The 15,145-nt window shown below is 47.6% G+C and overlaps 2 non-coding genes across 2 annotated transcripts; both read left to right on the forward strand.

The window, feature by feature from the left end:
* The first annotated feature begins 681 nt into the window (after nucleotides 1–681).
* Nucleotides 682–764, forward strand: trnal-uaa (transfer RNA leucine (anticodon UAA)). The gene has a single exon. It is a non-coding gene; the product is annotated as a tRNA-Leu (tRNA).
* A 3,745-nt stretch (nucleotides 765–4,509) lies between these two features.
* On the forward strand, nucleotides 4,510–4,592 carry trnal-cag (transfer RNA leucine (anticodon CAG)). Its single transcript has one exon. It is a non-coding gene; the product is annotated as a tRNA-Leu (tRNA).
* The last annotated feature ends 10,553 nt before the right edge of the window (nucleotides 4,593–15,145 follow it).

Below are 15,145 nucleotides of genomic sequence, written 5' to 3' on the forward strand. Positions count from 1 at the left end.
TTCTCCAGCTCTCCTAATGAGCATTTCACCACGTGCCTTGAGCTGAGTTACTCATCACAGAATTCCCACGATCTGATTTACTCTTGTAGCCAGAGTATGTATATGAATGGTCCAGTTATGCTTTTGTCAATGGTAACCCCCAGGATGTTGATGGTGGGGGGATTCAGCGATGGCAATGCTGTTGATCGTCAAAGGGAGATGGTTACATTCTCTCTTGTTGGAGATGATCATTGCCTGGTACTTATGTGGTGTGAATGTTACTTGCCACTTAGCAGCCCAAGTCTGAATGTTGTCCAGGTCTTGCTGCTTCTGGACACGGACTCCTTCAGTATCTGAGATGTCATGAATTTGTCCTTTTATGAAACCTTGGTCAGGACTCACTTGGAATATTGTATCCAGTCTTGGTCTCCTCACATGATGGGTGATATTGAGGCTTTGGAAAGGGTACAGAGGAGAGACATTCGACGAATTCCCAGTATAAGACATCTTGGTTATCAAGTTAGACTAAAAGAGTTGGGACCCTACACCTTAGAGAAACCTAGACTGAGGGGTGATCCGATTGAGGTTCATAAATAATGAAGGGTCCAATTTAGCATGGGAGAGGAGTCATAACTTTTTATTGGAAAAGGCCAGATGGCACCCGGATCACATTAAATTTCATTTTCAGTGGTGGGCTAACGTACCAGGATGGCCGATTGGTTAAGGTGTTGGACTTAAGATTCAATAGACATGTGTCTGCGTGGGTTCAAACCCCACTCCTGGTATCTGTGCTTATAAAATGTTATTTATTCTTTCCCTGACTTTTGCCTTGCATCATCATCTCTTCTGTAATTTAATCACTCTTGCCTTCCAACTGATCACAGCTTCCTATTATTTGATCTGCCCCAGCACCGTTCCTTGGCTCTGCGCTTGCTTATAAACTGGTAAATCTTTAACTTAATCTCCTCTGTACCCTGACAATGACCTTCTCATCCTTCCTGGATTGTGGTTCCTCACAGGATCCGCTGCCTCTCCGACTCCCCTCCAGGTAACTGAAGGCCCTGAGCCTTGGTCTCGCTTTGTATGCTAGCTGGTAGTTGATTCCTTGCAGGTCTGCCACCGCTCAGGAGAAGCTCAAGACCCAGATCAAGCAAAGTATCAAGAGGAATGTGAACAAAGGCTCCCTGGTGCAGAGCAAGGGACAGGGCGCCTCCGGCTCCTTCAAAATCAGCAAGAAGGAAAACCCAGGGAAAAGTGGGAAAGAAGGTGAAGAAACCAGCAGCCAAGAAATCTTTAGTGAAGAAACCAGCAGACAAGAAATCTTCAGTGAAGAAACCAGCAGACAAGAAATCTTTGGTGAAGAAACCAGAAGACAAGAAAGTGACAACAAAGAAAGTAACAGCCAAGAAAACGAGCAGCAAGGCGGCGGCAACGCCAAATAAGGCGGTGAAGAAAGCAGCGCTTCAGAAAAAGTCTCCTGCGAAGAAGGTCAAAAAAGGCAAGAGTGCGGCGGGCGGAAAGGCGCTGAAGAAAGTGCAGACATGGAAGAGCAAGGTCAAGCCGAAAGCAGCGAAGTCTCAGAAAGCAGGGTGTGGAAAGAAGTGAAAGCGCGGGAAACTTGTAAACATCTGAACACAAAGGCTCTTCTCAGAGCCACCCACATCTCTCAGGAAAGAGCTGATCCCCTGATCAAATGATCCCTGTCCAGGCCCCGCCTGCAGATTCCACATGGAAATGATTTGGAGTAAATCCAGGATCCCTGGTGACTCCCCTCCACCCAGCCCTTTCCCCACTCTCTGTCATAAAACAGAGGGATGTCCGGCCCTCACTCTAACTGGGGATGTGTTCGGTGCAGTCTCAGTTCACAAATTCAGGGGGAGAGTTTGTAAGACAGTAACACTGGCGGAGAAACCCCACCTCACAAATCAAACCCCAACACATGAGTTTCTCCAATTCAGCTGGAGTCGGGTGACAACAGGAGCTGGGATAGGCTGTGATCGGGAATGTTAGGAATGGATTTGTTCAGGGAGGAATGTACCTGGAATCTCCGAAAACAATAGTTCCTTATTTCCCCAGATGACACATTCTGCAGTGAGAATGAAAAGTCTCTTCACTGCTTCACATTTATTAATTGTTTGGTTCGAGATGAATAATGAGTCAGAGAGTAATGACAGGATCTGAAGCTTCTCTCACACCAGCCCTTGAATGACTCAGTGTGAAGTGTCCAATGTGTGAAGCTACTGCCAGGGTTTGTCAATCTGAACAGTTTCAGCTCAGTTACTGGGGGCCTGGAATCCCCGCAGTTTGACTCTGTCTCTGATTGGTCACCGCTTCTCAATCCAATTCTTAACCAATAGGAGAATCACATATAAGTAAATAGAAGTTCTCATTGGCTTAGATTTTCCAATTGGAAAAAGCCTGGCAATTCCAGAGCAGGAAGGAATTGAAGTGATGGAAAATTTCAATTTTCAAGCAACAATTTTAAAACCTCTCATTTTATGTTCTGTTTTACTGTATGTACCGTCACAAAATCCTGACGCGATTTTAGGAATCGTTTTCATTTGTCAATCTGTTAACTGTCAGCGGCGGGAGGAAGGTCCGGTTCAGCAATTTAAAACGAGACAAATATCAGCTTCCACTCTGTAAAAGGAACAAATTAGTGACTAACTGCTTCTCACAGGCTTCTCGGGGACTGACAGAAACGAGCGGTTTCTGATCTTTTCTCCTGAAAGAGGCGGATAATGCTGCAGGGAGCAATGAACTGCCCTTCACTTTCTGGCTGCTAATACACCCCTGACTTTAAACAGTTCAAACAGCGACTGATGCTTCTGCCGGAAAATGAGCAGATTCACCAGAATGATCCCGGTCCATCATGGCCAAAGACATCCAGCTGGCCCGCCGCATCCGCGGGGAACGCACCTGAAACCTAGCTTCAGTAACAAGTGTAACAAGGGCTCTTTTCAGAGCCACCAAATCAGCAAAGGAAAGAGCTGCCATCTCTGTTCATCATCAAACCCATTAGATTGGAGGGGCGGCCACATGGTTTCTGTTTTGTCACATCACTTTCCCAAAAGGCCTGTCGGACTGAGAGCTGATCTGGAATTTAAAAAGCAGCATTACCGGAGACTCATTGCTGCTCAGCACAATCTCAACCCCGCTCCTGGGATCCGTTAGCTGGCATTTGGGGCAAAGAAATGGATCCCAGTTTTATTTGGAAGGCATTAATGGAGCCGGGTCCGTTCACATGAGGGTTATTTACTAACATTACCCAATGAGTTCACTAATATTTGAATCCATTGGAGATTAGTACACAGGATATGTAAGGCAGCTCGGTCACTCTGACTGAAACCGCCAGTTCCCCGGGGTTGCAGACCCTGACACTGCGGGGAGAGAATCCCCGACTCTATCCCGCCGCCGGGGGTAACAGACAGCTCTGTGTCCGGAGAATAGGGAGGGCCGGGGGGAAGGCACATATTAAAGCGCTGCAATGGACTCAGCTCCTGTGTGTGCACAACTCTCACTGATTCCGTCCTCTGGGAACAGTGCGGTCTAAACAGATCAGGTTAGGAGAGAAACACACAGCCCGAGAATGGCCTCTTCCTTCCTGCATTTACTCTGTTCCGGGAGCAGATTCTCATTGAGAAGCGGCGCTCAGATCACCAGAGAGAAAAAAAAAACACAATTCAAACTGTCCAAATGAAACACAGAGAATTAACCCGGACACTTCCATTATTAAATTAATTCATCAGCTCCGAACCAGTTCCCGTTAATGTACCGGGATAATCTCGGGATTTAGCAAATCGAAGGCAGCGGGATTTATTAAATTGTTGATTCTGACACCCTGTAGTTCAGTTCTTCACTTAACTAGAGGGGGAGATGTGTGAGCAGAGAAACAGAGCGAAATCCAGAGAGGGAACTGAAAACACACCTGGACAGATGTGAAACAGGTCAATCCACTGTTCCAATAACTCCATCTCTGACTCCCTCCTGACAGTAACCAGCCCTTTCACAGAGACTGTGAGTGGCTCTGAAAAGAGCCTTTGGTTTATTAGATGACATTTTGGCCGCTTTACTTTTTCTGGGAGCTCTTGAGTGCTGGTTTTCTTAGGCAGCAGCACGGCCTGGATATTTGGCAGCACCCCGCCCTGAGCGATGGTCTCCCCTCCCAGCAGCTTGTTGAGCTCCTCGTCGTTGCGGACGGCCAGCTGCAGTTGTCTGGGGATGATGCGGGTCTTCTTGTTGTCCCGGGCCACGTTACCGGCCAGCTCGAGGATTTCAGCGGTCAGATACTCGAGCACAGCAGCCAGATCGACCGGGGCTCCGGCACCCACACGCTCAGCATAGTTACCCTTTCTCAGGAGCCTGTGAACACGGCCCACCGGGAACTGCAGTCCAGCCCGGGAGGAGTGAGACTTGGCCTTGGCCCGAGCTTTCCCGCCGGTCTTTCCTCTTCCAGACATTTCCACAATCTCACAAATACATTCACAAAGAATGAATAATTTCCTTAGCATTGATAATACATCGCAGGCAGTGAGGATGGCTGAGCGGTCTAAAGCGCTGCGTTCAGGTCGCAGTTTCCACTAGAGGCGTGGGTTCGAGACCCACTTCTGACATGTTGTGTTTTGACTGAACTGGAGGCGTTTGGGAGCAGCGGCAAAAAGCAAAGTAAAAGCATGAAAGAACATGGACAAACAAAATAACAATGGACCCAAAGATGTTGCATTAAAACATTAGAGTCAGAGGCAACTAAACAAACAGCAGGGCACAAAAAAGATCAAAAATGTAACCTTTGTATCGGGGTGGAAGATGTTGCCAATATCCTTAATGAATACTTTACTGTATTCCCGAATGAGAGGGTGATGCAGATATTGTTTAAAGGAGGAGGAGTGTGAAGTATTGGACGTGATAACTTAAGGAGAGAGGAAGTCTTAATGGGATGAGCATCCTTGAATGTGGATAAATCATCAGGACCAGATGAAATGTACCCCAGGCTGTTGAAAGAAGCCAGGGAAGAAATAGTGGAACAAAAACAAGAAATGCCGGATTCACTCAGCAGGTCTGGCAGCATCTGTGGAAAGAGAAGCAGAGTTAACGTTTCGGGTCAGTGACCCTTCTTCGGAACTCCGAAGTTCCGAAGAAGGGTCACTGACCCGAAACGTTAACTCTGCTTCTCTTTCCACAGATGCTGCCAGACCTGCTGAGTGAATCCGGCATTTCTTGTTTTTGTTTCAGATTTCAAGCATCCGCAGTATTTTGCATTTAAGAAATAGTGGAAGGTCTGACCATCATTTTCCAATCCCTCACTGGATACAGGTGTGGTGCCAGAGGATTAGAGGTCTTGTAACGTTGCAATAAAAGCAAAATACGAGGCAGATCAAGCATGGCTGATCCTTTCGAGTAGAGAAACAGGGCTGAATTCCCTGAACCAATGCTACAGCTTTCAGAATAGAAGGAGCCTATACAAACCTGATGGGTTCCACTTAAACAAAAGAGCTGGAGGTGTTGACAGTCAGAACAGATAAAATGAGGAGGAGTGTTTGAAGCAGATTCTGTGTGGTTTCTGTAGTTGTACGATGGAGTTATTTCAAGGAGGTGATTCTGAATGTAATGGATCAACGTGGACCCATCCAAGGCAAAGGTTCTAAGCTTCCCTGTGGTCCAGCCTGGTTGAATGGAACAGAAGCAAACAAATCATCCAGAAGAGGAAAAGATATGTAAGGCCATGAAAGCACAGAATTCAGATGGATGCAATACCAGATGGTATGGCAAGAGTGTAAAACAGCAACAGACTGGTGAATAAAACTTTCCCATTGAATGAGGCAAGAGAAAAGAAGGGTAATAATAGTGTCAGGTGAGTTGTGACACTATTCACATTCCACCTTGATCTGAATAGGACTGTTGAAGGGAGTGATTGAGAAGAATAGAGGAGAAATGAAAAGAAAGGAGAAATAAACAAAAGGTCTTTTGATTTTAGAATGCTTGTTTTTGGAAATGACAGACTGTAAAGTGTGTGTGTCAGAAGATATAGAGCGAAGTTGGGTATGACAAGATCACAGGAAAGTTGTGCCCTGAGACAAGGTGTGTGTTGACAGGAAAGCTGCTTTCTTTTGCACAATATGTATTTTATTCGTATAATTTGTGCAATTACATTGCAAAGCAGTTCAAATTTAATATTACATAAGGTACAATACAGATCAGTTTCCTTCAATAATGTACATGATGTATCTCACTATCCCTGCCTGCACAGGTTATATTTACAGTATTTACATTACACATCAAACATTCTCTGGTGCAAACAGCCCGAGGGGTTTTACACGGGTTCCAGCCCCTCACTGTACTGTGGCCTACTAGGGCCTTAGACTGCAGCCTTTCCCCATTGAGTCTCCATGGTGGCTTCCCCAAGCTTTAATGCCGTCCCACAGCACATAGTCTTGGACGTTGCAATGTGCCAGTCTGCAACACTCGGTCATGGACAGCTCTTTGCACTGGAATACCTGTCCCACGGCCGGGCTCGTTCTCAATAGAGATCATTTCAAATGAACATTTCCTAAATCCGTGCTTTCTCTCTCGCATTAAAGAGAACAGGATGTCTCGCAGATTCAGTGTGAGACAATAACACTGCCGGGTAAAGGCCGCTTTCCAACTCCAATCTTAACACAGGAGATTCCCCAAGCAGCTGCAGTAAGGTGCTGCAAACTGCTGGAAGGGGATGTGTGTGGAAATGGTGATGTTACTGAGGAGGTTTCTTTGTATAGAATGGACTGTGTTTAGGTGGGAATATTACTGAGCGTTAATTGCATCGGGACCATATTTAAAAGCTCCGGCTTTCTGGAAAGCCTTGACTATGAAGACTGAGTCTGGAAGGGTTTGTGTGGAGAGCTGGGTTTCGGTTCCACTGTTAATAAAGGGTTTGAAATTGGCAGCCCGGAGGAAACTGGAGGTGGAGCTGAAAGATGAGGGGCCGTTCTCTCTCCGTCTGTCACTCTGGGTGTCTCCTCCCCATTTGCTCTCTGTTCAATCTTCACTCTGTCTCCTCCCCTTCCTGCTCTCTCTCTGCCATTCTCAGCCAGGTCCGGGTGGCCTGTATAAAAAGGAGCCTGACGGAATCAGTCTCTTTTATTGTGCACCGATGTGAGGCAAGAATCAACTTGTCTGGCAGTAAACAAGAGTATGCTCCAGGCTGGCAGTATGTTAGAATCCATGAGGAAAGGCATCATCACCCTCATCGACAAGCGGAAGGGGGAGAGGACAGAAATAAGAAATTGGTGGCCCATTTCACTGCTTAATGCTGACAACAAGATTCTGTCAAAAGTCATAGCCAGTCGATTCAAGTCTGCTCTGGAGTTGGTGATTCACCCTGATCAGACCTATACTATACCAGGCAGGACAATCTCTGATAGCATTGCGCTACTCAGGGATATGATCACCTATGTACGGGACAGGAGGGTGGACACCTGCCTCATCAGCCTGGACCAGGAGAAGGCTTTTGACAGGATATCGCACACTTACATGATGGATGTGCATTCCAAAATGGGGTTTGGGGAGGGAATCTGCAATTGGGTCAAACTACTCTACACAAACATCAGTAGTGCAGTCTCAATCAATGGGTGGGAATCAGAAAGTTTCCCGATCCAATCTGGAGTCAGACAGGGCTGTCCTCTCTCCCCTGTCTTGTTTGTTTGCAGTATTGAACCCTTTGCAGAGTCTATTAGGAAGAATGCGAGCATCAGAGGGGTGACAATCCCAGGCAGCGGAGGCACTCAGGTGAAAACCTCCCTGTACATGGATGACATCGCCATTTTATGCTCGGATCCACTGTCTGTCGTCAGACTGATGAGCATCTGCGACCAGCTCGAACTGGCCTTGGGAGCCAATGTTAAACACGGCAAGAGCGAGGCCATGTTCTTTGGGAACTGGGCTGACCGATCCTTTGTCCCCTTCACCGTTAGGTCAGACTACCTGAAGGTGCTGGGGATATGGTTTGGAAGGGCTGGGACGTGCACCAAAACCTGGAAGGAGCGAGTAGCCAGGGTACAACATAAGCTGAGCATGTGGGAGCAGCGATCTCTCTCCATTATGGGTAAGAACCTGGTCATCAAGGGCGAGGTGCTCACATTGCTGTCCGTGGTGCTGGTCTGGCCCATACCGCATTCCTGCGCTGTGGCGATCACCTGAGCCATTTTCCGCTTCATCTGGGGATCCAAAATGGTCCGAGTCCGGAGGGACACGATGTTCAAACCTCTGGATAAGGGCGGGAAAAATGTACCCAACGTCGCCCTCATCCTTATGGCTACCTTTGTGTGCGGCTGCCTCAAGCTGTGTGTAGATCCCCAGTTTGCAAACTTCAAGTGTCACTACGTGCTGAGGTTCTATCTGTCCCCGGTGTTGCAAAGAATGGGCCTGGTCATATTGCCGCGGAATGCTCCATCCAGTTGGACTGTGCCGTACTACCTATCCTTCATGGAAAAGTTTCTGTGGAAAAACACCTTTGACCACCAATCCATCAGGCAGTGGTCTGCACGGAATATCCTCAAGGCCCTACGGGAAAAGGAGATGGTGGATCCTGTCGGATGGTCCCCTGAGCAGAAGTCCAAAGTCATTTGGCAGAATGCCTCATCAACAGAACTTTCAAACAAGCACCAAAATGTAGCCTGGCTGATGATGAGAAGAGCCCTCCCTGTCAGATCCTTCCTGCACACCCGAAGTCTCACCCCATCCACACGCGGCCCTCGAGGTGGCTGTGGTGGAAAAGAGACGTTGCCCACCTCTTTCTGGAATGTGTCTTTGCAAAGCAGGTGTAGAAGAGATGCAGTGGTTTTTGTCGAGGTTCATCCCAAGCAGCTCTGTAGCACAGGAGTCTGTGCTCTGTGGGCTGTTCCCAGGGACGCACACCAAGATAAAAATCAACTGTTGCTGGAGGACTGTCAATTCGGTGAAAGATGCCCTTTGGTCTGCCCGAAACTTGCTGGTCTTCCAGTGCAAAGAGTTGTCCACGACCGAATGTTGCAGACTGACACGTTCCAAGGTCCAGGACTATGTGCTGAGGGACGCATTAAAACTTGGGGCAGCCGCAGCAAAGGCTCAATGTGGAAAGACCACTGTGTAAGGTCCCCTCACCAAGCTGAACTGAGGGGCCGGATCCATGGGAAACCACTCGAACTGTAGCCAGAAAATATTTGTTTGCTGTAAAATGTACATGGCATGACAATGAAATGGAAGGGTTGTGAGGCAACTCACTCCTGTATTGAAGGAAACTGATCTCCTTTGCACTCTTTGTATTGTTTGACTTGGTGCTTTTGGGAACTGTTTTGTAATGTATTTTATTTTACAGATTTTAATGAATAAAGTATATTTTGGAAATTAATAAAAGAAAGTCTGGCAGAGGTAAAGGAGGGAAAGGACTGGGCAAAGGCGGAGCAAAGCGGCACCACAAAGTGCTTCGTGATAATATCCAGGGCATCACCAAATCAGCAATCCGCCGCCTGGCTCGCCGTGGCGGGGTCAAGCGGATCTCGGGTTTGATCTATGAGGAGACTCGCGGGGTGTTGAAGGTTGTCCTGGAGAATGTGATCAGGGATGCGGTCACCTACACTGAACACGCCAAGCGCAAGACGGTCACTGCCATGGATGTGGTGTACGCTCTGAAACGGCAGGGCCGCACTCTCTACGAATTCAGCGGCTGAACAACTCGACCCTTTCCAGCAAACACAACAAAGGCTCTTCTAAGAGCCACCTACCGCCTCACAGAGAGAGCAGTGACCTGGAAACGGGAGCTGGGATAGGCTGTTTAGAACTGTCTGGAATAAATCTGTGCTGTGTTCGGGATACAAAACTAGAATCCCCAAATTTGACATTTCATTTGTAGCAAGGATATGCAGTGGATTTGATTTTCTGAACGGGCTGTGTAAACAGCGCCTGAGGCTCTTCAGTTTGTTATTTCTCCAGTCGACACATGCCCTCAGTGAAAAGCCACATCACTCCTCCAGAATCACTCATTGTTTTCATAGAATTTCAAAATGATTTCGCTGCAATGAGGGAATCCGGGAGTTTTGCAGCAGCCGTTGAATCGGTCGCTGGAACCAGACCCACTTGTGATGTTATTTCCCCCGAGACGGTGTTTCCTGCACTGAAACTGACAGGGTTTGTGAAACTGATCAGTTTCAGCTCAGTCATTCAGGGACCTGGAATTCCCACAGTTTGAGCCCGCGCTATCCAGAGCCCACTTCTGATTGGTCACCCTCTTCCCATTCGCATGTCTTAACCAATTGCCGAGCCTCGAATTAGAAAATACAGCAAATCATTGGCTTAAATTGTCGTCCTGGCAGAAAGGTTGAATTCAAAAAAGCCGCCAATTTCAGTGTTGGGCATAATCGAATTACTCAATGAATCCAAATAACGAAATTGGCGGCACATTTTATACTTTCCCCGATTTTCCTTTCCATCGATTGGGGTGCTAATTCACTCGGGTGTGTTTGCTAATACGAACTGTAATCCTCAGATCCATTTAACATTTCAGTAATCCTATGAAATACAAAAGGAATTTTATGATTGAATTTCCATTGGAAGATAGTGAATTAGCACCCCGATCGATGGAAAGCAAAATTGGGCAGAGGATAAAATGTGCTGCCAATTCGTTATTGTGATTTGTTTATATAACTGACCAGGATTGACTTCACCCGAACGCAGCTACTAGCTCCCACCTCACTGACCGCTCTCCCCACTCTGCAACTCGCTTTCTCCCCCTCCTCCCTACTGGCGAAATTCCGCACTCTGGCTGTTCGCTCTCCGCACCCCCACCCCCCACCCTGTCCCAGCCCAGCCCTCAGCTGCTAGCTCTGGCCGTGACACTCGCTCCCACATTTCTTCACCAGGCGCCACCTGTAGAAGCAGGAGGGCCGCAAGGAGTGACAGGGCGACGGAGGAGTGAGTAGCTGAGAGGAGGGAAGCGGCGCGGCCTGGAGCGAGTGGTCAGAGAGTGGGGTAGTGCGAAGCGAGGAACAACTGGCCAGGGGAGTGGGGGGGTGGGGGAGCAGCGAGGTCTGGAGCGAGCGGCTGAGGGGGGGAATCGTCAAGGCCTGGAGTGAGTTGCCGAGGGGGGAGAGCTACAGCTTCAAAATCTCCCATTCAGCCACTTCCACCAGCCAAGTGGTGGGGGGATGGGGTGGCTAGATACCCAATGACGCTTTATCACGCGTGCACGAAGATGGATTTGTTGCGGAAATGTGATGATGTTGGCGCTGCAAAATGACATCATCCCGTGCACGCGCCACTCACTCCTGGCAGGATGTCAAAAATCACTGTGATTTTTTGGTCTTTTCAGTGCACTCCTCTTTCCTTAGTTGCCTCTCACCTTAATGTATTGAAGAAACATCTTTGGGTCCATTTTCATTTTCCTTGTCAATAATCTTCCATGCTTTCCCTTCACCGCTGCTCCCAAATCCCTCCAGTTCAGTCAAAACACAACTTGGTAGATTTGGGATTTGAACACACACCTCCAGAAAACACTACGACCTGAACACAGCCCCTTAGACCACTCCGCCATCCTGACTGTTTCAAGCTTACGACAAAAGCTGAGAAATTATCCATTCTTTGTGAAAGTATTTGTGAGATTGTGGAAATGTCTGGAAGAGGAAAGACCGGCAGGAAAGCTCGGTCCAAGGCCAAGTCTCGCTCCTCCCGGGCTGGACTGCAGTTCCCGGTGGGCCGTGTTCGCAGGCTCCTGAGAAAGGGTAACTATGCTGAGCGTGTGGGTGCTGGAGCCCCGGTCTATCTTGCTGCTGTGCTCGAGTACCTGACCGCTGAAATCCTCGAGCTGGCCGGTAACGCGGCCCGGGACAACAAGAAGACCCGCATCATCCCCAGACACCTGCAGCTGGCCGTCCGCAACAACGAGGAGCTCAACAAGCTGCTGGGAGGGGTGACCATCGCTCAGGGCGGGGTGCTGCCTAATATCCAGGCCGTGCTGCTGCGCAAGAAAACCAGCGCTCAGAGCTCCCAGAAAAAGTAAAGCGGCCAAAATGACATCTAATAAACAAAAGGCTCTTTTCAGAGCCACCCACAGTCTCTGTGAAAGGGCTGGTTACTGTCAGGAGGGAGTCAGAGATGGAGTTATTGTAACAGTGGATTGACCTGTTGCACATCTGTCCAGCTGTGTTTTCATTTCGCTCTGTTTTTCTGCTCACACATCTCCCCCTCGAGTTAATTGCAGAACTGAACTACAGGGTGCAGAATCAACAATTCCCAGGATCGGGGGTGAGATTGTGCTGAGCAGCAATGAGCCTCCAGTAATGCTGCTTTCTGAATTCCAGATCAGCTCTCAGTCCAACAGGCCTTTCGTATTTTAAATATCACAACAGAGCTGAGCGGGGGTGAGCGCAGCCTCAGCTGCACCGAGTCTCAGGGGCTCTCAGGACCCCAGTCAGAGCCACCAGGCCTGGCGGACGTGCAGCGAGGACCCCGGGGGAGGGAGGGTGCACCATTAAAGTGATGGTGCAGCACCTCCCCCATCCTCGCCGCCACTTCCCGGTTTCTTCTCCCGTTTATCTCAACATTAAGAAGACGCTTTTGCTCTGGACTACACTGGTTATAAAGTAAGACCCAACTTTGTCTCTGAAAGTGATGAATAGCAGCAACAACAGCAGAATCCAACCCCTGCAGTTACATGTGAACTTGCTGATGTTGCAGCAGACTGAATGACTGAGTGAATCCCTTCCCACACACATGGCAGGGGAACGGCCTCTCCCCAGAGTGAATGTGTTGGTGTTTCAGCAGATCATTACTGCTTTTCAAGCTCTTCTCACAGTCAGGACGTTGAAAAGGTCTCTGATCAGTGTGAACAAGTTGATGTTCAGTGAGGTTGGATGACTGAGTGAACCCCTTCCCACACACGGAGCAGGTGAATGATCTCTCCCCAGTGTGAACTCACTGGTGTTTCAGCAGGTTGACTCTGGCTGGGTTCAGTTCTACACTCACTGGTTCCTCTCTCTCTCCTCCCCTGAAGGTGCTGATTCTGACTGTATGTACATGCTCTCTCCCCCTCCGACCCTCCCTGTCCAATGTAGTATCTCCAGTTTTGGTGATGTGCTCTCCCTGACCTGTCTCCATTTCTCCTTCTTATACAGACTTGCCCTGAGTGTCACTATTTCATAGAATCAAACAGCACAGAAGGAGGCCAATCGGTCTTTTGTGCCTGTGCTGAATCTGTGAAAAAAATGATGCAATTAGTCCAACCCCCTGCCTATTTCCCCATAGTCCTGGAGAAATTCACTTTGAAATATTTGTCCAATTCCTTTATGAAAGTTATAATTGAATCTGTTTCCACCACCCTGTCAGACAATTCATTCCAAATCCGAATAAGTTACTTCTTAAATGTTGTGAGGGTTCCGGCCTCTACCACCTCTTCAGGGAGTGCGTTCCAGATTCCAACCACCCTCTGGGTAAATTTTTTTCCTCAAATCCCATCTCAACCTCCTGTCCCTTACCTTAAATCTATGCCACCTGGTTATTGACCCCTCCGCTAAGGTAAAATGTTTCTTCCTATCTAACCCATCAATGCCCCTCATAATTTTGTAAACCTCAATCTTATCTCCCCTCAGCCTTCTCTGCTCTAAGGAAAACAACGCTAGCATTTTCAGTCTCTCTTCATAGCTGAAATGCTCCAGCCCAGGCAACATCCTGGTGACTCTCTTCTGTACCCTCCCCAGTGCAATCACATCCTTCCTATAGTGTGGTGCCCAGAACAGTACACAGTACTCCAGCTGTGGCCTAACTAGCATTTTATACAGCTCCGTCATAACCTCCCTGCTCTTATATTCTCTGCCTCGGACGATCTATATTGGCCTGTAATCTAAGGCTTTCCTCCTCACTAATTACGACACCACCAATCTTCGTGTCATGTGTGAGAAAGGGTTTGATTCTATCCCTATCAGTATCCGTTACATGCATGTGTTTTTAATCTGCACCCCCTCTATTTTATTCTCTGTACTTGTCAGCCTCTTGTAGGTGAGTCTGTGTTTTGCTCTTTATCTCTCAGTCTTCGAAGTATGAGCCTGGGTTTGTACCTAATTTTCTTTGTACCTTGCAGGATGGATATTGAAGAGAGGTTTTTACACATTAACTGCCAAATCCTGATAAGTGATTTTTGGGTTTCACACAGTATCTGTCAGTTTCTTGTCTAGGACTGTTGGTTTTACTCTGTCCCTGGCATTTGCTGGTTTGTTAGTGTGGGGTTTACACTGTACCTGTCAGTTTCTCATATGTGAGTGTTGGTTTCACTTTGTATAGAATCATAGATCACAGAATACTTACAGCACAAAAGGAGGGATTCAGCTCATCGTACTTGTGCTGCCTCTCTGCACAAGCAACTCAGCTCATGCCACATCCTCATGTATTCCATGAAAAGCTGATTTTTTTTCCCTTCAGATAATTATCATATATCCTTTTGAAAGCTATGGTTGAATCTTCCTCCGTCACACTCTCAGGCAGTACATATCAGATCTTAAGCATTTGCTGCATAAAAAAGGTTTTTCCTCATGTTGCCTTTGGTTCTTTTCCCATTCACCTGAAATCGGTGTCCTCTGCTTACTCAGCCATGAGTAATATTTCCCATTGCTTTCTCAGCACTGATGAATTGTGAGGTGGGAGACAGCCAGAAGTCCCACTGAGCCGCACTGACTCCCAGCTGAAAAAGAAATGAGGTAAAGTTCAATCTTTCACAGCGAGATGCTGCAGAGAGTTAAGAGTCCGGAATGAAAGAGAGCGTTTCTCATACTGTTGTTGAATTTCATTTCAAACACTCCTTGTACTCTCTGCTAATGGAGCCTAAAAAATGGAAAAACTAAATGGCGCTCAAACTCACAACCCTGAGATTAAAAGTCCCATGATCGACAGACTGAACTGAATATGTCACTTCTACTGTCCCTCTGTTTGGATGGATGCAACTGTATGCTCCAATGCAAGGGCAGCTTTCAAATCCTCCCATGGGTCCACACGTCAGACTAAGTTCCTTGTTGTAAACTCAAGCAAAGGAAATCTGCTCACTTCCAAAACTATCAACAAATTGAAGCTGATTACGATCAACATCATCAGAGGTCAGAACTACCTGGTGAAAGAAGACTCCCTGAAGAAGGATCCACAATTATTCAAAGGCATCGACAAAGTGAAAAAC

Source organism: Heterodontus francisci, unplaced genomic scaffold, assembly GCF_036365525.1.
Source record: "Heterodontus francisci isolate sHetFra1 unplaced genomic scaffold, sHetFra1.hap1 HAP1_SCAFFOLD_75, whole genome shotgun sequence".
NCBI classification, from domain to species: domain Eukaryota; kingdom Metazoa; phylum Chordata; class Chondrichthyes; order Heterodontiformes; family Heterodontidae; genus Heterodontus; species Heterodontus francisci.